This window comes from Schistocerca cancellata, unplaced genomic scaffold (assembly GCF_023864275.1).
Source record: "Schistocerca cancellata isolate TAMUIC-IGC-003103 unplaced genomic scaffold, iqSchCanc2.1 HiC_scaffold_818, whole genome shotgun sequence".
Taxonomy (NCBI): domain Eukaryota; kingdom Metazoa; phylum Arthropoda; class Insecta; order Orthoptera; family Acrididae; genus Schistocerca; species Schistocerca cancellata.
The window spans coordinates 1,231,188-1,258,390 of NW_026046829.1; the positions used below are offsets into that span (position 1 = coordinate 1,231,188).

Sequence of the window (27,203 nt, forward strand, 5' to 3'; positions counted from 1 at the left end):
TTGTGCTTGATTAATCCTTACCTTCTAGGGGATCCAGATAATTTTGTGCCTGCTAACCCATTAGTAACTCCAGTCCAAATTCAACCAGAATGATATTTCTTATTTGCATATGCAATTCTACGATCAATCCCTAATAAGCTAGGAGGTGTTATTGCATTATTCTTATCAATTACACTCTTAATAATTTTACCATTTTATAATAAAACACCATTTTGAGGTATTCAATTCTATCCTATTAATCAGATTTTATTCTGAATTATAGTAGTTGTTGTATGCTTATTAACATGAATTGGTAAACGACCTGTTGAAGAACCTTACATCATAACAGGACCAATCTTAACAATTATCTACTTTACATACTTCTTAATTAATGTACATATTGCAAACGCATGAGATAAACTAATTAAGGAATAATAAGTTAATTAGCTTAGGAAAAGCATATGTTTTGAAAACATACTCTTCTATTAACTTTTCTTAAAAAAATTTCACTAAATAAATGAAATAAATAAAATTTTTAAACCGACAAAGAAAATAAAAAAATTTAAAGATAAAGCCAAAAAAAGTTTTTCAAGCTAAGTACATTAACTTATCATAACGTAAACGTGGTAATGTCCCCCAAACTCAAATAAACCCAAAGGACATAACAGCAAGCTTAATAAAAAATATAAAAGAATAAAAATCACCACCTAAAAAAATTAAAGCTAATAATATTGTTATAAAAACAATTCTTGTATACTCAGCTAAAAAAATTAAAGTAAAACAGCCTGCACCATATTCAATATCAAACCCTGAAACTAACTGAGATTCACCTTCGGCAAAGTCAAAAGGAGTATGGTTTGTTTCAGCTAAACAAGAAGCAAAACAAGCTATAGCCAAAGGAAAAGAAATAACAATAAATCAACAAGAAAGCTGATAATTTATAAAATCAAACATGTTAAAACTACCAATTAAAATAATTAAAGATAATAAAATTAAAGCCAAACTAACTTCATATGAAATTGTTTGAGCAACAGAACGAAGAGAACCTAGTAAAGAATAATTTGAATTAGAAGACCAACCAGCAATTATAACAGTATAAACACCTAATCTAGTACAACATAAAAAAAAACAAAAATCCATAAGAAAAAGAACATATATAAGTTAAGTAAGGGAAAATTACTCAAACAGCCAAGGAAATTATTAAATTAAAAACAGGAGAAAAATAATAAAGTAAATAATTAGATATAATGGGAATTGGCTGCTCCTTACAAATTAACTTAGTAGCATCACTAAAGGGTTGAGGAATTCCTACAAAACCTACTTTATTTGGGCCCTTTCGAATTTGGATGTAACCTAAAACCTTACGCTCTAATAAAGTTAAAAAAGCAACACTAATTAAAACACAAATAACTAATAAAAGAAAATTCAAAATAAACATAAATAAATCATAATGTATCATTACTATTTGTAGAAAAAAAATTACATAAATGAATTCTAAATTCAACACATTAATCTGTCAAAATAGTAATTTAATTAATATTAATCAATAAAATAAAAAATATTTCAACCATATGGTCCTTTCGTACTAATATGAATTAATAATCTTAGGATTGAAACCGACCTGGCTCACGCCGGTCTGAACTCAGATCATGTAAGAATTTAAAGGTCGAACAGACCTAATTACTGGGCTACTGAACCCAAAATTTTTCTTAATGCAACATCGAGGTCGGAATCTGCTTTGTCGATATGAGCTCTCAAAAACAATTACGCTGTTATCCCTAAGGTAACTTGATCTTATTATCATAAATTATGGATCAAAACATCAAACATAATTAAATGATATAATAATGAAGAGTTTATTCATTCTTCATGTCTCCCCAACAAAACATCATCATTAAATATAGAAAGACAAACAAAAAACTATATAAAAATAAAATGTTAAGCTCTATAGGGTCTTCTCATCCTAAAGAAAAATTTAAGCCTTTTGACTCAAAAGTTAAATTCAAAAATTTATTAAGAGACAGTTGATTTCTCATCAAGCCATTCATTCCAGCCACTAATTAAGAGACTAATGATTATGCTACCCTTGCACGGTCAAAATACCGCGGCTCTTTAAAAATCTGCTCAGTGAGCAGGCCAGACCTCAAAGTATTTTCAAGAGGACATGTTTTTGATAAACAGGTGGAAAACAATTTTGCCTAATTCCTTATAATAAATTCACAAGGTAAAAACTATTTACAAATAAATATACTAATTCTATTATTACTACAAAAATTTTAAAATTAAATAAATAATCTTAATAAAAAACCTAAAATAATTATAAAATCAAAATAAAAAATAATGAACTAAAACGTAATCTTAGAGATAGCTGGTTTAAAGCTTATTATTATATTTTATAAAACAAATTATAGGTTATTAACTTCAAAGCTTATCCCTTAAAGAATAAATAAGTTAATATTTATACTTGAAAAATTAAATAAACAACTGTTTTAACCATTAATATTCACTTGTATCAATCGTATAACCGCGGCTGCTGGCAAGAATCATGGCGATACTAAATCAATTGCTAAATCCAAAATCACTTGATAATTAATTCAAATTACTGCAAAATAGAACATTTAGTTTAACAAATCTTACATATAATACAAAGAAAAAGTGAATAATATAAGCAAGAATAAAACTTTTGAAAACAAAATAAGAAATTCAAAAATTTATATAATTAAGAAAAAATAAAAGATTCAAATATTTAAAGAAAGAAAAAGAAAAAAAACACAAATAGTGACAAAAAAAAGAAACGCACCCTCGAATGACCACAACAACTTCTCTATTATATGTAAATAAAGGTTAATATGGAATATTTATACCAATAAATGTATTATATTCTTTCTTATTTAATCTTTCTTTTCACTAATAATAAAGAAAGATTAAATAATATAATAAATATATTTTATACAATTATGTAAATTAATGTAATATGTTATTATTATAAAATTAACTTTATATTAAGTTAACTTAAATATTAATTAAATAAATAATTTAATTATAGAAAATATATATAATTATATTATTATAAATAATATAATTATTTACATTAATGTAATATTTTATATTTAATAATATCAATTATATTTATTATATCCAATTATAATAATATTTAATATTAATTTACATATAATTATATAATTTATAATATAATAACCTATTTTAAGCTAAAACATAAGTAGCTATAATCCTAGGTAAATAAATGTATTAAAATAATCATTTAATAATAATAAAATAACATTATAGGTATTTAAATCTAATTAAATGTAATATATTAATATAAATTATTTACTATATATAATATATACTCAAATAATCCGAACCGAGATGAATTAGTTAGAAATAACCAAAATGATACATAAACAAATTAAAAAAAAATTTTTTATTTATATATTAAATATAAATGAAGTTCCTGATTAAAGGGTTACCTTGATAGGGTAAATCAAGTAAATAAAAATTATCTTCATTAAAAAATTACATAAGACAGAATTAAACTACCTCCTTTAGTATCAAAAACTAACATGCGTCATACACCTTGATGTAAAAAGGTAAGCTAAACAAGCTAATGGGTTCATATCCCATTTATAGAGGTATCAATCCTCTCCTTTTTAATGACCAACAACTCTACAAAACTTCTCTTCCTATCAACATTAATGATAGGAATGATCCTGTCCATTTCATCAAACTCCTTATTTGGAGTTTGAATAGGACTTGAGATCAACTTACTTTCATTTATTCTGTTCCTAACAAGAAATAAAAATATAATAATAAATGAATCATCAGTTAAATATTTTATTGTCCAAGCAATAGCATCGACAATACTATTATTTTCAATTTTGCTGATTCAAATAAAATATCTAATTTGATGAGAAACAGAACTTATTCCATCAATAATAATCAGATCTAGATTATTATTAAAGATCGGGGCTGCACCCTTTCATTTCTGATTTCCAGAAGTAATAGGAGCTTCAAGTTGAAATAACTGTTTAACACTAATAACATGACAAAAAATTGCCCCAATAATGGTGTTATCTTACTGTATTCAATTAAGAACTTTCGTTTGAACAATTATCATTCTAATAATTATTATTGGGGCAATAGGTGGTTTAAATCAAATGTCTCTTCGGCAACTTCTAGCATATTCCTCAATTAGACATTTAGGGTGAATAATTAGATCTCTAACAGTTAGAGAAAACATCTGAGAATTATACTTTATTATTTACTCACTATTCAGATTAATTATGGTCTTATTATTTAAGCAAATAAATCTATTTTTTATAAACCAAATTTATTCAGCCAGAAATATAAAAACTGAAATTAAATTTATAATATTTTTATCTCTTCTATCCCTAGAAGGTTTGCCACCATTCCTTGGATTTCTACCAAAATGAATTGTAATACAATCATTATTAGAAAATAACATAACAACTATTATAACCATTATGGTTGTATTAACTACAATTACACTTTACTATTATATACGTATTAGATTCACAGCCCTAATTATATCATACACAGAAAATCCATGATCTATAAAAATAAAGTCTCAAAAATCAAGAACAGTAATAATTTCAACAATAGGATTAATCTCAACATCATTATACTAAGGACTTAAGTTAACTAAACTAATAACCTTCAAAGTTATAATTAAAAGAATAATCTTTTAGGCCTTAGTAAAATTTCAGGACATTCGTTTTATAGGTTCTATTGTTAATTTTATGCCTTTAACTTCAGTTTGTTTTAATGAATGAATGAATGAATGAATGAATGAATGAATGAATGAATGAAATGGCGAAAGAAGTTATTTTTAGATTAAATATATGTCCGAAAGTATTGAAGATCATGATCTGAGGTGATGAAAGTACAGTCGTGGCAGCGACAGGATTACAGTATGTGGAGTACGAAAAAACGAGTTTCCCCGGCAACAGAGCCAGACACTGTTAAAAATCGCGTACTTCACTGCAAGGAATAACAACTCGGGATAATGTGCTACATTACACTGTGCCAGGCTTGTCAAAGAAGCGGGCGGGGCCTGATAAACCGTCCGGCCGGCAAACGCCAGAATGATATCCGTGGTAGGCTAACGTGCCTAGCTTCAGTTATGTATGGATTTTCTTTAGCCCAGTGCACGCAGCTTTTGCAATTAATTGTTCCGTAAAATTTAAAGGTTACGTCATCCGGCAAAATACTTAGGTCCTCGAAATATTTAACTTCTTCACAAATTTTGATGAACTAACGAAATTAATTTCCCGTTTTGGCATCAGCTACATTCAGAATGTGTGTCGGAATGTAAGCCTTTAAGATTTGGCTCTGCTAATCTCGATCCAACGAGGGCATTGTTCTTTGTTGTCAGTGTGACCGACATTTTTCTTCCGCTATATGCCTTCACGCAATCTACTGTTCCCTAGACTTCAACCATGCCTCGGATTCTTGTAACTCTTAACTGCAAAGATCAAAGGTGGTACTGCCCAAGTAAAATTCTTAAATGTCGTTTGTTTTCTAAAAACACTTCAGCATCCGCTTCATACCTGCAAACGATGTCACATCTATTTAGAGTCCTGCAAGAAATGGAAGCGTTGCTAAGTTTTGCACTTCATTCTGATTCAGTGCCCAGAAACATATTTCCCTTTTTTAATAAACATTTTTGGAACAGTGATCAAAAATTCTTAAAATTTTTCTTTCAAAAATTCAGGCTTGATCACACCACTTAAGTTTCAGGAACATAGGTGACTGGTTTCGGTCATATCCCATTATCATCATCAGACCTGTAATTTAATTTAGAAAGTAATAGAAACCTTACTAGATTGACAATAAAATGACAAAATGCTTATAAAGATAAAATACAATAAGACTTGTTATACCCATGGCAACCTTCGAAGATGGTAGATGGAGCACTCTTCTCAGCTACTGTGATGTCAACTGGTGCCAGCAAGTGACGGGCATACGTTTAAATACGAAGATGTTCCGCCTACCTCTTCTCCCTATACCTCACGTCAACCAGTGTAAAATGGGTTCACATAATCGTCAAAACGTAAAAAAAAGTACAATAATAACATAAAAAGTTATGTATAAAATATCTTTACAACCATGGAACTACTTAGATATTGTATAAAATACCAATTAAAAGCTTTAAAAATAACTGTACAGACTATGAATACTTTGTGTGCCCTCTATGGGCTAAGGTGGTACTACCACAATGGTTTAAAAGTCAACGATGTTGTGAAGGTCTTTGGCATTGTGGCATCATATCGATATGAGTTGTGACTTGACTGCAAGTATACACCTATGCTAGATTCAGTTTGTCTTATATTATCATTATTTGGCACTGGAGATATATGTAATAATGAAATGATCAGCTGACGAGTGGTATATTACATTTTTTAAATGTCATAAAACTGGTTTATTTCGTAATATTTCTAGTTGGAAGTTTAAGATTATGATATAAATATTTATGTACTGTTCTGAGGTACATTTCTGCCATGGATAGAACTGGCTCCTATGATTTTCTGAACAATAGAGTACATACGTGTTCATAGAATTTCGTCAAAGAGATCATAAAAATGTTTCTCACGAAAATCCAGCTGTTCATTGAGAAGCACTGATGGGTTCATCTCTCTAACGGGCATATATCTCGATCTCCTCCTACATATTTAATAATAAGCCTTTATTAGCGCAATGAAGGACTTGCAAATTGTTGTACCATCCCTTCAGCATGCTTATTAAAAGTTACATGATGGCCGAAGACTGATTTTGTTCGTGCGGTGCTATTCTGATGGTCAAGTGATATGACCGAAACCGGTCACCTATGTTCATGAAACATAAGTGGTGTGATCAAGACAGTATTTTTGAAAGAAAAATTTTAGACCTTTCCCTGCTTTTAAAAGATAAATTCAGTTCCATAGAGTTCATTTTGCGACAAGCAGGAGTAGTTGGGTTGAAGTGAACTTGAAATGCAAACATTTTAGGTTAGGCTTTACCGTGACTTATTGACATTAAATGAAACAAGTAGTTTACTGTAGCCAGTCAACGGTGACTGGTAACAGTAAACTTGTTTCATTTAATGAACTGAACTTGCTGTGACAGCCTACTAAGATATGCGTTTCGTCTGCAGGAGGCGACTGCAGAAGATGACGACGACCAGGGAGATGACCAGGACGACGAAGTAGAAGAGGCTGCCGAGGATGAGGTGACGGATGTCTCCGCGTACAGCCTGGAAGACACACGGGTTGTGGGCTAGTCATACCATAATTACGTTTAATAAAATCAAAATATCGATTGATAGCGGATGTTGCAGTCACAGATATAGTTATGAGCGCAGAACTAAGTATTGCATGCATCAATAAACATGTTTAAAGGGACTATTTTTGTTTGATCTGCCGTAACGATTGGTACCCTGAAATATGTTCTATGTAATTGGTAAATTAGTTTATTTACGAGAAGAAATGATGAAGATGCAAAATTTAGATTTAATCAAAGTTTTTTCCATTGAATAGTTGTATTTGGTCTTCTGTTACAGTAATCTGGTTCGTCTTTGTTCTAAATTTCATATCGAAAATCACAACTGCGAAGTTACACACAAAGAGCGAGAAAACTATGGCTTGTGTGGTCAGTAAGAAATACAAGAACATAGTTTATTCATCTCTTAATGGAAACATTTTTCCAGCCGTAATACAGTATTTGAATCGTTAAAGGCACAAATAGCGCTTCTCCACTTTTTTTACACTGAGTCATTTAAATTTTCGTATTTTTGGAGACAACACACACAGTTTTATGTAGAAATAACGTATCTATCACATACTTATGGCCTACAGGCAAGGTTTAAAATTTCAGTGTAATTCAGAAACGACTCTTCTCCTGCAGAGGTGCTATTTATGCTTTGAATGTGTGCATGGAAATGTTCTGTCTGTTCAGCACGTGGTGTACCACTACCATCCTTTGAATGTCAACCGGCAGCATGGCATCTGATAATGAGAAAGTGTTTTGTTCGAAGTGAAAAAAACGTGAAAAGGAACTTAAAAATATCGAATACAAATCAGAACATGTGAAGGAAGCAAAAGTAAATAGTTCGGCATACATCAACTTCAACTGTGCTTCTAAGGTCGTCACAAAGAAGAAAATTGGATACGATTGCAAATCAGTGTGCTGCAGTTTCACTGTAAATTTTGATTATGCAAAACGTTTGCTGTTGAAAACAGTGCTTCAGTGTGTCATTAACAGTTCCATAATACATCACATGTGTAAAAAGGTTACGGAGCTGTCAGAGGGATCATGATGAGATATCCACAAACTTTTGTAGCAAATAAAGATGAACACGATTAGTATTACAAGCACTGGTGAAGTGGTAAAAGTTAACAAGATAAGGAAGCAAAGATATTTCGCACATGATATTTCATGTATTATGTTACATAACGTTTAGTAAGATGTCAAATATATGCCAAGGCATTTCAAAATAGAAATGTGACAAAAGCTCGTGCTCGCCTTTTGACATGTTTTTTTTCTGTCTGGAATGTCTCTAAAGAACATAAAGGGTAAAAATGTCACTAAATGCAACTCCAAGGGGCCAGTAGTCGAGCAGTTACGCTCATATCCAACACAAAGGGTCATTATACATAACGAAATGAAAATATTCGACTAAGAACCTTAATATCAAAATAATGAATAGCATTTTTGTGGAGAAGTATCCTGAACAGGTTTCCTATTTGTTGAATATTATTTTTGGAAGAACGGTTCACACTGGTACTCAAAAGTCCACAAATTGCTATTTCCTGTAAATGTAAAGCTATAGCAATAAACTTAAGTCCATTAGTAGTAGTAGTAGTAGTAGTAGTAGTAGTAGTAGTTGCAGAGTATACAGTCCATACGAGGAGACCAAAAACGTTCCCAAGCAAAATGGAATCCTTGTATAATCTAAGTAAAGAAAACAATGAAGTTGCTATAATATGTGTAATTACATGCAGAATCTGCAGCTGCCGAAGATGTCAGTACAGGAAGCGCTCTGCTGCGGGCAACTTCCCTTCAAGGTATTATATATTCACAATATGAACTGCATTGCAAAACTTTACGTACAGGTATATCATGAGGGATAGGCCAAGAAACATCTGGATGAAGTTGCTCTTCTTTCTTAGACTACATTAATAGTGAAGTACAAAGTTCTACTATGTAACTACAAATTTCCTGGTGGTTTTCCTGGTCAGAAGAAAAATAAGTGTTGGATTTCTTAAAAACACTGGTTAGCACTGAAAGATTACACAATTTAGACCATTATTTTCCCGTACGTGGGCATTCTTACACGCCTCCTGACTGTAATTTCGATGTTACAGAGAGATTCGCATATCAGATAGAATATATCCATTGCATGAGGAAGTAGTGTTAATAGTATCTTGGAACAAGAACAACATATTTAGTATTAAAATTTACAGACTCCAAACATTTTTGATTTTCGTAACTGGTGACAAAAATAGGTCTCCTTCAGGAAGTAAGTATTTTCGGTTGAGTCTATGCGAATAACGGTGAAAAAAATGAAAAGTAATATTCTATGTATGTGAATTTATGGAGTTTAGATATGAAGAGCATCTTGTCGTAGGAAGGAGTATCACTGATGGACTGATTGTGCAAAGCAACAGTTGAAAATTATGAACAATCAACCGTCCATTGTTGCCATGTGCTCCTTTTCTGCAGGGCTATGTGGAACTAAATGAGAAGAAACCAACCGATATACAGAAACTGAAACCATTCATACCAACAGTATATTGTGACTACATAATTAACTGGTGACAAATTCTGTTGATAAGGCTTATTCCGCAAGATACTTTTGTTTTCTTTACTGAATTTCTAACATTTGTGTACCCTTATGATGTGACAAATACAAGATTTTCATTTTATTTCAAACATGTTTTGCGTAGATATTTGAGTACTCAAAATTGTTTGTTAAAAGGGAAGCCCCCCTTCCCCTCCCCCTCCCCCTCCCCCTCCATTAGATTTAGTGGTAAGATGCTCCTGTGGATATCCCGTCAAAAACTGAACACAGATCAAGCATGAAAACAGAAATGTGTACTATACTTTGAAAAAATAACCAAATCGAAGCAGTGAATGATCGAACTTTAAGATTGGAAACCTCGAAGGAAATGTGGAAAGCGAAGTGTCGTGGTTGTGTGGTCATGGTGTTCGAATGCTTCGCTGGAGATAAGAGTTCAAATCTCCCTCACGCTCTATATTTTTTCTCAAATTTATGTCCGTCCAGTCAATGACATGTCTGTTTCCACTTCTCTAGTCTTGGTAATAGTTGTACCCTACATCGGTTATACAACATGAGTTTTATGGTAAGAATACGAGTATATTACCGTCGTAAGCGCACATAAGGTGAGAGCAGGCGAGATGCCGCATAGACCTCTCACGGAAATGAAAACAACAAATACATGGGTGAACAGTGTTACAAGGAAAGGAATTAGTCAAAACTTTCAAAATTGAACTAAAGAGTCATAACATGTGGTACTTGCGTAGAAAAAAATAGACATGTACGTCTGGAGGTCAATTCATTACACTTCGTTGTTGTAAGCAGAAGTTACAGCACAATAGACACATTAATGACCCGACGGACGGTTCATAACTTTGTGAGAAATAAAAAAAATATATGTTCGAAATCGGATCTCTCCTTTGCAGTCCAACACTGTAATCAGATAACCACGACACCATGGCTGTGTACATTCGGTAGATGTTGCACATTTTGAGCTTGGACTGCTCGTTTTTATTTTGCTGATTTTTTTCGTAGTTCAGTACATCTTCTTTCTGTTTTCATGCTTGATCTGTGTTAAGTTTTTGAAGAGCTATCCACTGGGCCATCTTACCACTGAATCTGAGGGGGCTGTGATGGGGAGTTGCCCTATGAACCCCTAGCACAGGATAGGAAGAATGGGTCTCATGATCTGCTACCAGAGTAAAACTTTCCTAATAAACAGATTTATTGCTTTAAGTTTCCTAGTTTACTTCTGAAAAATGTAGGCTTTTGTCTTGGTTTCATGTTATCGACAGAATGTATAAATATTTGCACTTAACACTAGATAATCAATAGAATTCCATAGCTCTCGGCACCATATTAACGCCTATGCTTAAAGTGCTTGGTAGAGTTCATTTAACCACATTCCCACTAATTCTCTATTATTCCATTCTCGAACAGCGCCTGGAGAAAACGAACACCTATATCTTTCTGTGCGTGCTCTGATTTCCCTTATTTTACTATGGTGATCTTTCTCCCTCTGTAGGCTGGCATCAATAAAATACTTTCGCATTAGGAGGAGAATGTTGGTGATTCAAATTTCGTGATAAGTTCCCGCAGCAACGAAAAAGCCTGTGGTTTAACGATCTCCACCCCAAATCGTGTAATATGTCTGTGAAGTTCTCTCAACTATTAACCGATAATAGAAAACGTGCTACCCTTCTTCGAACTTCCTCCATGTATTCTGTGAATCTTACCAGGAAACTATACCACACTGTGCAGTACTCGAAAGGTATAGTGTAGGCACTTTCATGTTGCATCTTCTAATGTTCTGCCAACAAAACTCTATCTTCTGTTTTCCTTCACCACAACATTTTCTGTGTGCACTTTCCAATGTAAGTTATCTATAATTGCAATTCCTAGGTATTTAATTCAATTTACGGCCGTTAGATTTGCCTGTTTTATCGAGTAACCGAAGTTCAACGGATTCCTTTTAGCACTCATGTGGATGACTTCACACTTTTCATTATTTAGGGTAAATAGCCAAACATCGCAGCATACAGCTATCTAAATCCTTTCGCAATTGGTTTCAATCTTCTTATGACTTTGCTAGTGATAAACGACGGCATTATCTGCAAACAACGTAAGATGGCTGCTCAAATTGTCTCCTAAATTGCTCATGAAGGTAAGGAACAGCAAAGGCCCTGTAACACCATCTTGGTGAATGCCAGAAATGACACCTGTTTTATTCGCTGTTTTTCTGTCAGTTACTACAAACTTTACTAGTATAGAATTATTTTTTCATTTGCTGGAAAATGACAGAGCGCAGAAGTATTGTTGCAGAAGTAAGATTCACTGGGATCGTGTTCTAATTTTAACGCATGTAAATACGCTGTTCCAACAAATACGATAATTCCATCTATAAAGTACGGAGGAGGCAGTGCTCGTTCGGGGCCGGATAAGAATTTGCTCTGGATCCAGATTCTTAAATTTTTTCAAGCAGAAATACGCAACATAGCCGATCGATATAAAACACAGACAAACAAATAATTGCAATTTCAGAAAGAAATTGGGTAATGTATTCTAGATAAACAGGTTCACAAATAGAGCAAGTAGCTAACTCGTTGGTCCAGCTCTGGCCTTCATGCAAACAGTTTTTCAGCTTGGCATTAGTTCAGAGTTGGTGGATGTCCTCCTGAGAGATATCGTGTCGAAGTCTGTTCATTTTGCACATTAGATACCCACAATCCCGAATTGGCTGGAGGTCTTTGCCCATAATGCCCCAAACGTGATCAATTGGAAGTGATGGGGCAGCCTTGGTGGCAAATGTAGGGTTGGGTAGCACGCTTTTACTGGTCAGCGGGGCTCAGTTCCAACCAGGACTCATCAATGACGAGAATTATACTCTAGTAGTCTAGTCAAAGAGATTCCATGCCCCGATGATAGCGAAGACGTGTCTGCAGGCGCCCCAGACAGTGGTGAGATACCAACCCGTCAGTCACCTGCCATACAGCCTGCCAACCATGAGCAATGATCTGTGGTGCCTTTTCATTTCACAGCAAGACCCCTTTGGTTGTCAGCCGCGGCGCACTTACATCACAGCGGTACGTCGGCGATATTCTATGCCCCCTTCTGTTCTTCATCACAAATCATCATGGGTTTACATTTCAAGTAGATAACACCCGCCCACAGATAGCGAGAGTTTCTACTGCTTGCCTTCGTGCTTGCCAAACCCTACCTGAGCAGTCGCTGGTGAAGTATCAGTGCAGCAGCGAGTCGCATATTTAGCTTTCGTATTTGTTTTGTAGTTTAATCTTAATTTCTTTCCGAGTGTTTGTGCGCTTGCATATTTAATTAAATAAAATCCTTGCGTATTCTCGTATTTGAGAGGAGTAATATTGCTTATTGATAGCCGTAGAGTATAAATTCGCGGAGTCGTTAGATATTAGCAGTACGATGGATAGGGTGTGTGCGTGCTTCGTGCGGGCGCAGGAGGAACTGGCTGCGGTTCGCGAGCAGCTGAGCGTCCTGTTGGCCACGGTCAGCCGCATTCAGGCTGCTGTGTCGAGGTGCAGCGACGGCGTAGGGTCTGGCGCGTCGCTCTAGACACCCTAGTTGTCCCTTGCTGCGTTCGTTGACTCAGCCGCCGGGGCACCTTCGAGTGTACCCGGTGTATTGGGGCCGCCCTCACCTCAGGGTGAGTCACGGACTGCAACGCGTTCGCGTCGCTCGAGGCGGAGGGTCAATGTGGAGGCTGCCTGGCTGGCCTCACCCGTTCGTCCTGTCTGGGCAGGTGGCCGCTCCTTCAGCAGGGCCAGAGCAGGCACACAGGGGCAAAGGCTTACTGGTTATTGAGCTCCAACGTTAGGTGGGTGATGGAGCCCCCTTAGGGAAATAGCGTACAGGGCAGGAAAGAACTCCAACGTGCACTCGGTTTGTCTGCCGGGGGGCCTCATCCAAGATGTTGAGGCGGCCTTGCCTGCGGCTATTGAGCGTACGGGGAGCAGTCTTCTGCATGTAGTTGCCCACGTCGGCACCAGTGATGCCTGTCGCTTGGGTTCTGAGGCGATCCTCAGTACGTACAGGCGGCTGGCGGATTTGGTGAAGACCGCTGGCCTTGCACGTGGGGTACAAGCAGAGCTCTCTATTTGCAGCATTGTTCCCAGAGTGGATCGGGGTCCTTTGGTTTGGAGCCAAGTGGAGGGTCTCAACCTGAGGCTTCATCAACTCTGTGATGGTCTCCGTTGCAGATTTCTAGACTTGTGCTATTGGGTTGGGAATTCTAGGATGCCCCTAGATAGGTCAGGGGTGCACTACACAAAGAAAGCGGCTACTCGGGTAGCGGAGTACTTGTGGCGTGCATATGGGGGTTTTTTAGGCTAGGCAGTAGTGCGAGGTGTCCTGATAAACACTCACCAGTCGACGTGCAGGCAGGGAAATCAGGATGCGCTCAGTGTAATGACGCTTCAGCTATCAAGATATTAGCAGTAAATTTTGAGTGTTAGGAATAAAGTTCCTGAATTTGCAGCCCTCCAGGAAGTGTGTTGCGCGCAAATCATTCTCAGGACTGAGACCTGGCTGAACCCTGAGATAGGAAGTTCTGAAATATTTAGTGAGGGTAGGAACGTGATTTTAAATTTATTAGAATAAGTACTTGAATTAATTCGATTGAATAAGTGTATCTGCTTTTACTTTTAGGATGAACGAAAACAACTAAATCGAAAAATAAAGACTGCAAAATCTACAGACATGCCATCTGCCTTGAGGCCAGTGCCTCATGGTCTGGGATTTCCAGTTACAACACCATCTGGTAAGCAGAGTGACTTTTCAGGTGGATTAAAGTAATCACCATCATTATAAATGCAGAGCTCATGTGGAGTTTAATCAACAATGGACCACCCCATGTGCCATTCAATAATGCTACAGGGTTGGCAGGAAATGACAGTGGTTTCACTGACTGACTGATTAATTGATTGACTGGATCGTCAGTGGAACGATATTAACTGTATGGTTGCCATCAAATGTTTGTGCAATATTGTTTATTAAAATAAAAATGCCTCTTACAGTAGTTATAGCTCTAATACTTACTCCTACTTTTCTAAGCATGTTATAAATTGTTAGACAGTACAATGTCAATGAACATTAAGTTACTATCTATAGTTATTTTAAATGTTTATTTAGAGTGTAATTGCTATCATTAGTTAAATATTTTTTAGCCATTGGCTACAGGTGTGGAAACCATTCATGTCTTTTATTTCTTGTGGCAGTCTATCACAGTCTATCACAAAAAATTTTTCCATGGTGTAATCCACAATTTTGAAACTTTGACTTGTTTCTTCAGTTGAGATGTAAAAGTGACTGGATTTGTTTCCATGGTTATGTATTGTGCTGTTTTGCTGTTCAAATTAAAATATTTTCTTATATAAATTATGTTGTGAGAGATGTAATCACATGGAACAGTCAGAATTTCTAACTTTTTGAATAAATATTCACAGTGTGCCCTGTTACTACTATTCATTACTATTTGTTTAGCACTCAACTGTACATTGAAACTAGTATGTATGTTCCCAACACTTCCTGTATTCCTCAAAACATTATCCCATTGATGAGGATTTTATATATATATATATATATATATATATATATATATATATATATATATATATATATATATATATATCTCCAAAGTAGGTCATTTTCAGTCTTGAGATGTGCACAATGGTGCAAAGATTTGCAGGGTATAACATGATTAGGTAGCCTCTTTGCCAAAATTCCCATATCTACATCTACATCTACATGATTACTCTGCAATTCACATTTTAAATGCTTGGCAGAGGGTTCATCGAACCACAATCATACTATCTCCCTACCATTCCACTCCCGGAGAGCGCAGAAAAAACGAACACCTAAACCTTTCTGTTCGAGCTCTGATTTCTATTATTTTATTTTGAAGATCATTCCTACCTATGTAGGTTGGGCTCAACAAAATATTTTCGCATTCGAAAGAGAAAGTTTGTGTCTGAAATTTCGTAAATAGATCTAGCCGCGACGAAAAACGTCTTTGCTTTAATGACTTCCATCCCAACTCGCGTATCATATATGCCACACTCTCCCCCCTATTGCGTGATAATACAAAACGAGCTGCCCTTTTTTGCATCCTTTCGATGTCCTCCGTCAATCCCACCTCGTAAGGATCCCACACCGCGCAGCAATATTCTAACAGAGGACGAACCTGTGTAGTGTAAGCTGTCTCTTTAGTGGACTTGTTGCATCTTCTATGTGTCCTGCCAATGAAACGCAACCTTTGGCTCGCCTTCCCCACAATATTATCTGTGTGGTCTTTCCATCTGAAGTTGTTCGTAATTACAGCATCATCTGCGAACAACCTAAGAGAAATGCTCAGATTGTCACCCAGGTCATTTATACGTATATAGATCAGCAACAGCAGAGGTCCCAGGACACTTCCCTGGGGAACACCTGATATCACTTCAGTTTTACTTAATGATTTGCCATCTATTACTACGAACTGCGACCTTCCTGACAGGAAATCACGAATCCAGTCGCACAACAGAGACGATACCCCATAGGCCCGCAGCTTGATTAGAATTCGCTTGTGAGGAACGGTGTCAAAAGCTTTCCGGAAATCTTGAAATACGGAATCAACTTGAGATCCCCTGTCGATAGCGGCCATTATTTCGTGTGAATAAGAAAGATTTTTTCTGAAACCATGCTGATTACGTATCACCTTCGAGGTGATTCATAATCTTTGAATACAGTATATACTCGAAAACCCTACTGCAAACCGACATCAATGATATAGGTCTGTAGTTCGATGGATTACTCCTACTACCCTTCTTAAACACTGGTGCGACCTGTGCACTTTTCCAGTCTGCAAGTACAGATCTATCGGTGAGCGAGCGGTTGTGTAAGATTGCTAAGTAGGGAGCTATTGTATCAGCGTAATCTGAAAGGAACCTAATCGGTATACAATCTGGACCTGAAGACTTGTCCGTATCAAGCGATTTGAGTTGCTTCGCAACCCCTAAGGTATCTACTTCTAAGAAACTCATGCTAGCAGCTGTTCGTGTTTCAAATTCTGGAATATTCCATTCGTCTTCCCTGGTGAAGGAATTTCGGAAAACTGCGTTCAATAACTCCGCTTTAGCGGCGCAGTCGTCGGTAACAGTACCATCGGCACTGCCCAGCGAGGGTATTGACTGCGTCTTGCCGCTTGTGTACTTTACATACAACCAGAATTTCTTCGGATTTTCTACCAAATTTCGAGACAATGTTTCGTTGTGGAAGCTATTAAAGGCATCTCGCATTGAAGTCCGTGCCAAATTTCGCATGTCTGTAAATTTTAGCCAATCTTTGGGATTTCGCGTTCTTCTGAACCTCGCACGCTTTTTCCGTTGCCTCTGCAACAGCGCTCGGACCTGTTTTGTGTACCATGGGGGATAACTTCCATCTCTTACCAATTTATGAGGTATGAATCTCTCAGTTGCTGTTGGTACTATATCTTCGAATTTGAGCCACATCTCGTCTACATTTGCATAGTCAGTTCGGAAGGAATGGAGATTTTCTCTTAGGAAGGCTTCTAGTGACACTTTATCCGTTTTTTTTAAATAAAATTATTTTGCGTTTGTTTCTGGTGGATTTGGAAGAAACGGTATTGAGCCTAGCTACAACGACCTTGTGATCACTAATCCCTGTATCAGTCATGATGCTCTCTATTAGCTCTGGATTGTTTGTGGCTAAGAGGTCAAGTGTGTTTTCGCAACCATTTACAATTCGCGTGGCTTCGTGGACTAACTGCTCGAAATAATTTTCGGAGAAAGCATTTACGACAATCTCGGAAGACGTTTTCTGCCTACCACCGGTTTTGAACAAGTATTTTTGCCAACATATCGAGGGAAGGTTGAAGTCCCCACCAACTATAACCGTATGAGTGGAGTATCTGTTTGTTATGAGACTCAAATTTTCTCTGAACTGTTCAGCAACTATATCATCGGAGTCTGGGGGTCGGTAGAAGGAGCCAATTATTAACTTAGTTCAGCTGTTAAGTAAAACCTCCACCCATACCAATTCGCATGGAGTATCTACTTCGCCTTCACTACAAGATAAACCACTACTGACAGACACAAACACTCCAACACCAATTCTGCCTAATGTATCTTTCCTGAACACCGTCTGAAACTTCGTAAAAATTTCTGCAGAACTTATTTCAGGCTTTAGCCAGCTTTCTGTACCTATAACGATTTCAGCTTCTGTGCTTTCTATTAGCGCTTGAAGCTCAGGGACTTTCCCAGCACAACTACAACAATTTACAACTACAATTCCGACTGTTCCTTGATCCAAGCACGTCCTGTATTTGCCATGCACCCTTTGAGATTGCAGCCCACCCAGTACTTCCCCGAGGCTTTCTAACCTAAAAAACCGCCCAGTCCACGCCACACAGCCTCCGCTACCCGTGTAGCCTCGAGCTGAGTGTAGTGAACTCCTGACCTATTCAGCGGAACCCGAAACCCCACCACCCTATGGCGCAAGTCAAGGAATTTGCAGCCAACACGATCGCAAAACCGTCTGAGCCTCTGATTCAGACCCTCCACCAGGCTCTGCACCAAAGGTCCGCAGTCGGTTCTGTGAACGATGCTGCAGGTGGTGAGCTCTGCCTTCATCTCGTAAGCAAGACCGGCAGCCTTTACCAAATCATATAGCCGCTGGAATCCAGAGAGAAATTCCTCAGATCCAAAGCGACACACGTCATTAGTGCCGACATGTGCCACCACCTGCAGCTGGCTGCACCCTGTGCTCTTCATGGCATCCGGAAGGACTCTTTCCACATCAGGAATGACTGTTCATTTTAACTAACAGTCTACATTCATCCCCAAGAATTTGGTATCAGTTACACAATATAAGAAATTATAATTTACTTTCAATTTAGTATCACTGGGTTTTTCATTTAGTCAAAAGTTTATACAGTTTGTCTTTTTCACTTTTAAAGTAACTGTTGCCCTAGTGTCAGTCCTAATTGAGTGAAAGGAAAATTTTATCAAAATTCAATGAAGGTGTGGTTGGGCAATGAAATCTGCGGCCGTTGGCAGAGTGTGGTAATAGTCAACAGCCAGCAGTCCAGGCAACGTGAAAATGGCACTCGCAGGCACAGAGCTGTGATGGCGGTATTGCACGCACGTTTTTTTTTTTTTTTTAACGAGTCAGGAAACCACAGTGTTGCTTTAAGTTATTACGATGTATGAGGAGGGGCACTGGGCCAGAGTCAGGTGGCCAATTTGTAAGTGGTAGGCATGTGGCAAATTATCCCTGCCTTAATTTCTGTCTCTCTCTGGCACTATGTCAGAAGCGAAGGGAAAACCAGCATAAATAGACAGCTAATTTTAGGTAGAGAGAGTGTGGCAGGTCAGTTGAGCGTCAGGATGGACCTATGCTGGTCTACACGTATAGGGGCAAGTCTGCCAGCAATGTTATAGGTATTCTACATAAGCTTGTACTTTGTTTCTATGTACTTGTTCGGGCTATATTCCGCCTTCAGCGATACAACACAGGGGTTGGATGGAAAGGCAGTGTGGAACTTGGAGATTGCATTGTCTGCCTGAAAGAGAGCAATTACAGCAGTCTACAGCATCCAGGAGGGGCTCGGTTCCTCTCCCATCTACCTTCCATGTTCGCTTCCCACCTGGCATACCGGTGTCTGGGAGAGGCATACACTCTGGGAGGCACAACAGCGCTAGGGATGGCGGCAGGTGTTGCCACCTGGCAAACACCACTAGTGGCAAGTTGCAACACCACATCCAGGGGGGCGCGAGTTGGAGACCGGTCCTGTTCTGGGAGAAGTGTTGGCCCGAGGGCCATGGGTGACCAGTACATCCACCTTCGTCCCATGGTCAGGCAGAGCAGGCCAAATGGGGTGGAGAGTGGTGAGGACCAGGGACTGTAGCAGTATCCGGAATAGCGGGCAGCTACACGGCGCAAGACATGACACCTTGGCAGGTGGCGACCAGACAGAGCGTGGCTGGCCAAGACACGACACCTTGGCGAGTGGAGACTGGGCAGATCAACGGCTGACTTCTGGCTGAGTGGCATTGATGACAACAGTAGCAGCATCAGAATACTGGAAGTTGCTGAGCCAGCTGGACTCATGTAACAGAGCTGTGGGTGGCATGCCAACACTATGCTTCACCCATGGAATACTGTAAATTAGCTGAATAAAGAAATGATTCCAAATACTGCTCTATCACTCTGCACTGCCCCTCAATGTTCTTGAACTTGCTCTGCCTCCTGACAAAATATGTCGCAATGGGTCCTGGCTTCAGCTTGGCCATCTGGAGTCCTGGGCTTGACCACCAAACTCGCAACATAACTCTAATTTTTAATGACCAGTTGTGAATGACTCTGCGAGCTTCATTGGATTTTTATGTTAGCTGTGTTGAATTTCTGTCAGTGATCGCTATGATGCTGTCATCAACAAACAGTCTTTTTTCTCTTACCCGACACCTTGTGGGAATCATTTAGATTTATAAGGAGGAGGATTGGGCCAAGTGCACCTCCGTGGGTGATACTTACATAGATCAACCAGGAAAATATGATCACATACGTAACAGCTGATATGTCCCCTTTGACGCAGATAACAGTAGAGACGAATTGTGACATGGAAGCAATGAGGTATCAGTAGGTCACTGGAGGGGGTTGGCACCACATTTGACACACAAGTCTACATCTACATATATACTCCATTAACCACCAAGTGGTGTGTGGCGGAGGGTACTATTCACGCCAAAGTCATATTCTCCCCCCACCACCACCACCCTCCCCCCCTCTACAGGCCTTGCGACATAGTGCATTATCTTGTTGAAAAATGTCATCAGGAAACATGACCTTCATGAATGAGTGTCTGCAACCAGTGTATGACACTTGTTGGCTATATTGGTGCTTTACATATGCTCCACTGGACCCTTGGAGGACCACATGAATGTTCCCCAGAGCATAACAGAGCTGCTGCCAGCTTGTCTGCATCCCACATTACGTGTGCTGTTCCCCTAGAAGATAATGAATTCGCATCCACTGATTGGTACGATGAAGAAGGTATCTGGATTCATCAGACCATGCAATTCTCTGCTAGTGCGCCTATGTCCAGTGCTGATGGTCACTTGCCCACTTCAGTAGTAGCTGCCAATGTCATAGTATCAACACTGGCACATGCATAGGTCTTCAGCTGTCGAGACCAATCATTAGGAGTGTTTGGTGCACTGCATGTTCAGACACACTTGTACCCTGCCCAGCCATCTGTCTGCTTAACCAGTTTGCCCAGCCTGTGACATCCAACGTTTGTAATGAGGTGTGGCCACACAACCCTGCGATGTCTGGACATGGTTTTACCTTTTTTTCATCATGTGTCAAGGACACTCACCACACCACTCCTCAAATATTCAACAACTCATGTAGTTTCGGAAATTCTTGTGCCAGGCTTCTAGGCCATCAGAATCTGCCCTCACTCAGACTCAGATAGATTGCATGCCTTTCCCTTTCTACACACAGACAGCATCCTCACTGTTACTACAAACACAATCGGTGTGTCTTATTACCAGTCATTGTTAACCAGCTGATTCTGCTATCATGTGGATCGATTTATATCGATAGTAGGTCAGTGGTCATCATATTCTGGTTGACCAGTGTAAGTTACTATATTTTTTATCTGATAAATGTTTTACTGCTAGTCTTTTAGAAATATGTGAGATTTTAATATCTTGCACCCACTTTTCCAAGTATGACTTAAACCACTTTTTTTGCCATACCCTTATTCCTAATAGGTCTAATTTGTGTAATAAAATTCTATGGTTAACTGTGTCAAACGCCTTCAATAGATAAAAAAATGCATGTTGTATTCTTGCCTTTGTCTCATACTTCGGGTACTATTTTAGTAAACAGTGTTTTAGCTGACCATGTGCCTCTTCTGGGCCTGAAAATGAATTGTTCACTCAGAGAGTGTTTTTATTATTTTAGTACTCCATTAGCCTGTTTTCCTATATGGTTTCTATTGTCATGGGAAAACAAGGTAACAAAAAAAATTTGTCTGTCGTTTTCTACTTTTTCTGCATCACCATTTTATTCTATTGGTACTACTTTTGCTTTTTTCAGGTATACAGGAAAGCTGCCAGATTTGAAATATTAATTATTATTGTTAATAGGTTTTTTATGTTGTTTATAAATTTTTTAGGGACACTGACTTGAATCTCATTGAACCCCTGCATTTCTTATTGTTTCATTGGTGTGTTACCTGTGCAACATCTTTCTCTGTAGTTGGAAAGAGCACCAATGAATGCGGTGGCTAGTTCTGGTGGTGTAGAAAATATGCATCTGGAAATTTCTCTTGCAGTTTCATAGTAATGGCATTTGTATTCATTCACAAAGAGTGCTACTTCCTTTGGGTTGCTGATTTGAACATTTTTGCTTCTAATCTGAGTTTCCAAGTGTTTCTGTTCAACATTTGGTGTCTCCTGTTTGTTTATGTACCAGATTGCTTTGCTTTTGTTATTTGCCTTCAGTAATGTTTTACTGTTTGTAAGTTGCAGATAGCAATAACTTCCTGTAAGTTCTCCTGCAATTTTTGTAAAATTCTGAAAAAGCTGTATCAGTCTAGCTGATTTTGATGGATGTGAGAGACCTTAGAGTACCAGAGGACTTTTTGATATCTCTTGTCACACACACATTTTTTTGAAGTTCCAGTGGAATTCTGTGTTTTGGGGAATGATTCCTCAAATATTAGTTTAAAAATTGTCATGAGCTTATTAAACATTTTGTTTACATTTGTTTCAGGATACACTTTCTCTTACCCTTTGAATTGTAACTGGGATCATAACTAGTGAACCAACTCAGTACATTTTAAAGGAATATAATCAGAGTGACCAGTTAAAAATACCACTAAGGCTCATGCACCTAAACATACAGTACCTTAGAAATAAGCTTAATATATTACAGGTTTTTTTAAGTGAGCAGTCACCTCATATAGTAGTGTTAACTGAGCGTGGATTAAAATCTGATGAAATTATTTACTGTAAACTAGAGGGCTACTCCTTAGCAAATAGTTATTGTAGACAGCAACATAAGGGTGGTGGTGTGGCAGTTTACATTAGTGAGAATCTCGAGTACAAGAAAATAAACTATCTAGACCAGTACAACAAAGAAGGCTTGATTGAAGTGACAGGCATTGAATTCCACACCAAAGAGTGTAGAGAGGTTATGAGAAAACGTAAATTTATTGGGATTTACCATCCACCAAAGGCTGATGTAGTTAGCTTCATAGACGTATTTAGTAGAGTAGTGGGACATTGTGGTCCCAGTGACCTAACTATACTTGGTGATCTGAATAATGAGGCAAAATCTTCCAGTTTGTGTAATATGAGGTTAATAGATACTCTTAACTCATATAATCTCATAAATGTAGTAAATAGTGATACCAGGGTAACAAAGTCCATATCTAGCAGAACTGATTACGTTATACTATGTAAACATATTAAAGACAGTGTTAGGTGCTGGAATATGGATTTTCACTACTCTGACCACAAATGCCAGCTTGTAGAGTATGTAAACACAAGCATCCCAAAAATGACAAAAGTTATCGAAAATAAAAGAATCCTAAAAGAGGGTAACATCCTTGCTCTAAGAAATAAATTAGCTATAGAGGACTGGGATCTGGTTTACCAGACTGAAGGATCTGAAAACAAATGGGCCAAATTCTATGATACTATGTTAAGACACTTTGACAGATGCTGCCCTGTCAAGAAAATACAAAGAGTGTTCACCCATAACCAAAGTGCAAAAACCAACAGACTGATACTTCCAGCAAATATGGTAAAACTCAGGCAAAACATCCAGGACCTGGATGTGTTACACAAGTCAACAAACCTGCAGGTTTTTAAGGCCAAGTACAACGAAACCAAGAAAATCTTTAAGAAAGAGCTTTCAAATCTAAGAAAACAGATATACAGCAGTGAAATAGCTCAATCAGACAATATAGCCAAGACCTCGTGGAGAATTATAAATCAATTTCGCAAAGCCACACCAAAGCCAGAAACTGAAATTTTAATTATAAGACATGAAGGAAACACAATTAAAGATCCTAATAAAGTCTGCAATATTTTCAATAAATACTTTATATCTGCAGCTGTTAGTCCAATTAATAACACAGTTGTGAGTAGTGAGGTAAAGCTCTGCCCTTTTGAAGAGCCACCTTTTGAATTCAAACAAGTAAGTGAAAAAGAAATAGGCAGGATAATAAATAACCTAAAGAATAAGTTCTCATCTGGATGGGATGGTTTGAGTAGTATCATGATTAAAAAATGTAATAAGGAATTAGTTAAAATAATCACCCACCTGGTAAACTGCAGTGTCAGAGAACATAAATTTCCAAATGTATTGAAATGGAGCACAGTTAAACCAGTGCATAAAAAAGGATCCAAGGAAGAGGTTTCAAATTTCAGGCCCATATCATTAATACCTGTCTTCAGCAAAGTATTTGAAGTTGTGCTGCTGACACAACTTAGTGACTATTTCTTGAAAAATAAGTTCCTAACAGAGACACAACACGGATTCCGAAAAGATCATAGCACTATCACAGCAACTACGGAATTTCTTCACAAAACGTATGGTGCCCTTGATCAAGGAATGCAAACAGCTGGCATATTTCTAGACCTTACTAAAGCCTTTGACTCGGTAAACCATGAGTTACTTTTAAGTAAACTTGAGTCATACAATGTAAATGCTGCATCCATGCAATTGCTGGCTACATATTTATTTAACCACATGCAGTGTACAAAGCTGACTTACAAAATCAATAATCAGATCATTAATTTCCAGTCCAAATATGAGACAGTCACACAAGGTGTATCCCAGGGCTCAATTTTGGGACCTTTCCTTTTCCTGGTGTACATAAATGATATAGAGCAACCTTTCAACTCCCAATTGGTAACCTATGCAGACGATACCTCTCTGTTATTTCTTGGTAAACAAAATGATGAGTTTACGTTGGTAGCAACTGAGGGACTACAGCAAATAACTACTTATTTCCAAGATCAAGGTTTGAAAGTTAATATCAGTAAATCTCAGTTATTGCCATTTAAACTTACAAACTCACACCAAACCTCTATCAGTAACATAGGTGGAATTGAAGTAGTGGACACAGAAGGCTGCAGATTTCTAGGTATTCACCTAGATGAAAATCTAAGATGGGTAAACCATATCAAATTTTTATGCAATAAAATCAGCAGTTCATTACATCTAATCAGCCAATTATCAAAAGTAGTTCCACATCAGACATTAAAAACAATTTATTATGGAACCATTTTTGCACAGATTAATTATGGGATAGAGATAAGGGGTTGTGCTGCCAACATACATATGAACAGAATATTAACCCTACAGAAAAGAGCAATCAGAATTATCTATGGATTAGGGTATAGAGATTCATGCAGGGAAATCTTTGTTCATCATAAATACCTCACAGTCTACTCACTGTATCTTTACAAATTAATTATATTTTTTGTGACACATCAAAACAAAGAAACAGTGTTCTGATATGCATGCCTATAATACAAGAAATAAAGACTGCTACTACAGACAAAGAACAAAATTAAAAACAACAGACCATAGTCCATGCATTAGTGGTCAAATATGGTACAACAGATTACCGAGCTCTATAAGGTGCCACAAAGGGAACTTATTCAAAGTGAAACTGAAACAATTCTTGATTGACAAGTGTTTATACACTTTAAGTGAATATTAATATTAAACTAAAATAAATTATTGTATATATATATATATATATATATATATATATAGGATGACATTAATTTTGGATTGAATGTCTCTTATTTTTATGTCTTTTGTTATGTGTATTTCTTCTTTGGTTATTTATTATAGAGAGGATTATATATCTGGAGAAAAAAATATAAATCGTTTTATTATTATTGTTTTAATATTTATTCTTTCTATAGGTTTTTTAATTATTAGTCCTAATTTGATTAGAATTTTATTAGGATGGGATTTTTTTAGGTTTAGTTTCTTATTGTTTAGTTATTTACTACCAAAATGTAAAATCTTATAGTGCGGGTATATTAACTGCACTTTCTAATCGTATTGGTGATGTTGCTATTTTAATTTCTATTGCTTGAATATTAAATTTTGGTGGTTGAAATTATATTTATTATTATATTTTATTTCTAATTCTTTTGAAATAAAGCTTATTACTATATTAATTGTTTTTGCAGCTATAACTAAAAGAGCTCAAATTCCTTTTTCTTCTTGGCTTCCTGCTGCTATGGCTGCTCCTACTCCTGTTTCTGCTTTGGTCCATTCTTCTACTCTTGTTACTGCTGGGGTTTATTTATTAATTCGTTTCAGACCAATATTAGATACTTATAATTGTGGTTGATTTTTGCTTTTAATTGGTTGTATAACTATATTTATGGCTGGTTTGGGGGCGAATTTTGAATTTGATTTGAAGAAAATTATTGCTCTTTCTACTTTAAGACAACTTGGTTTAATAATAAGATTTTTGGCTATGGGTTACCCAAAACTTGCATTTTTTCATTTATTAGCTCCTGCTTTGTTTAAGGCTTTATTGTTTATGTGTGCAGGTTCAATAATTCACAATTTAAAGGATTCTCAGGACATTCGTTTTATAGGTTCTATTGTTAATTTTATGCCTTTAACTTCAGTTTGTTTTAATGTTTCTAGTTTGCCTTTGTGTGGTATACCATTTTAGCAGGTTTTTATTCAAAGGATTTAATTCTTGAAATGGGTTGTTTAAGATGGATTAATTGTTTAATTTTTTTATTTATTTCTTTTCTATTGGCTTAACTGCTTCTTATTCTTTTCGTCTTTTTTATTATTCAATATCTGGTGATAATAATTTTTATTCTAGATTTTCTTTTGATGATAAGGGTTATTATATTTCGTTTGGTATAATTGGTTTATTATTTGTTGCTGTTTTTGGTGGCAGTCTTTTGTCTTGATTAATTTTTCCTATTCCTCATGTGATTGCTTTGCCTTATTATTTAAAGTTTTTAACTATTACTGTGGTTGTTTTGGGTGCTTATTTGGGTTATCTTATTTCTAATTTTGATTTTTCTCAAAATTTATTTTCTTTAAGTATACTTTCTTTTGTCAGATTAGCTGGTTCTATGTGGTTTATACCTTTTCTTTCAACCAAGTTTATTAGTTATATTCCTTTAAAATTGGGTTATTATTCATCTAAATCATTTGATTATGGTTGGGGTGAATTATTTGGTGGTCATGGTTTATATAGACTGTTTATTTATTTAATTGGTTATATACAAGGTTGATTGATTCTAATTTTAAGATTTATCTTTTAACTTTTATTTTTGGAATGTTTATTTTGGTGATATTATTTTTCGTTTACTTAAATAGCTTATGATTAGAGCGTGACACTGAAGAT

General features: G+C 36.7%; 1 long non-coding RNA gene across 1 annotated transcript in view; it reads left to right on the top strand.

The window, feature by feature from the left end:
* The first annotated feature begins 1,510 nt into the window (after positions 1–1,510).
* Positions 1,511–27,203, top strand: part of LOC126143524 (uncharacterized) — a 39,654-nt gene continuing 13,961 nt past the window's right edge. The window contains exon 1 of the long non-coding RNA XR_007529747.1: positions 1,511–1,704. This is a non-coding gene — a long non-coding RNA (uncharacterized LOC126143524). The remainder of the gene's footprint in view (positions 1,705–27,203) is intronic.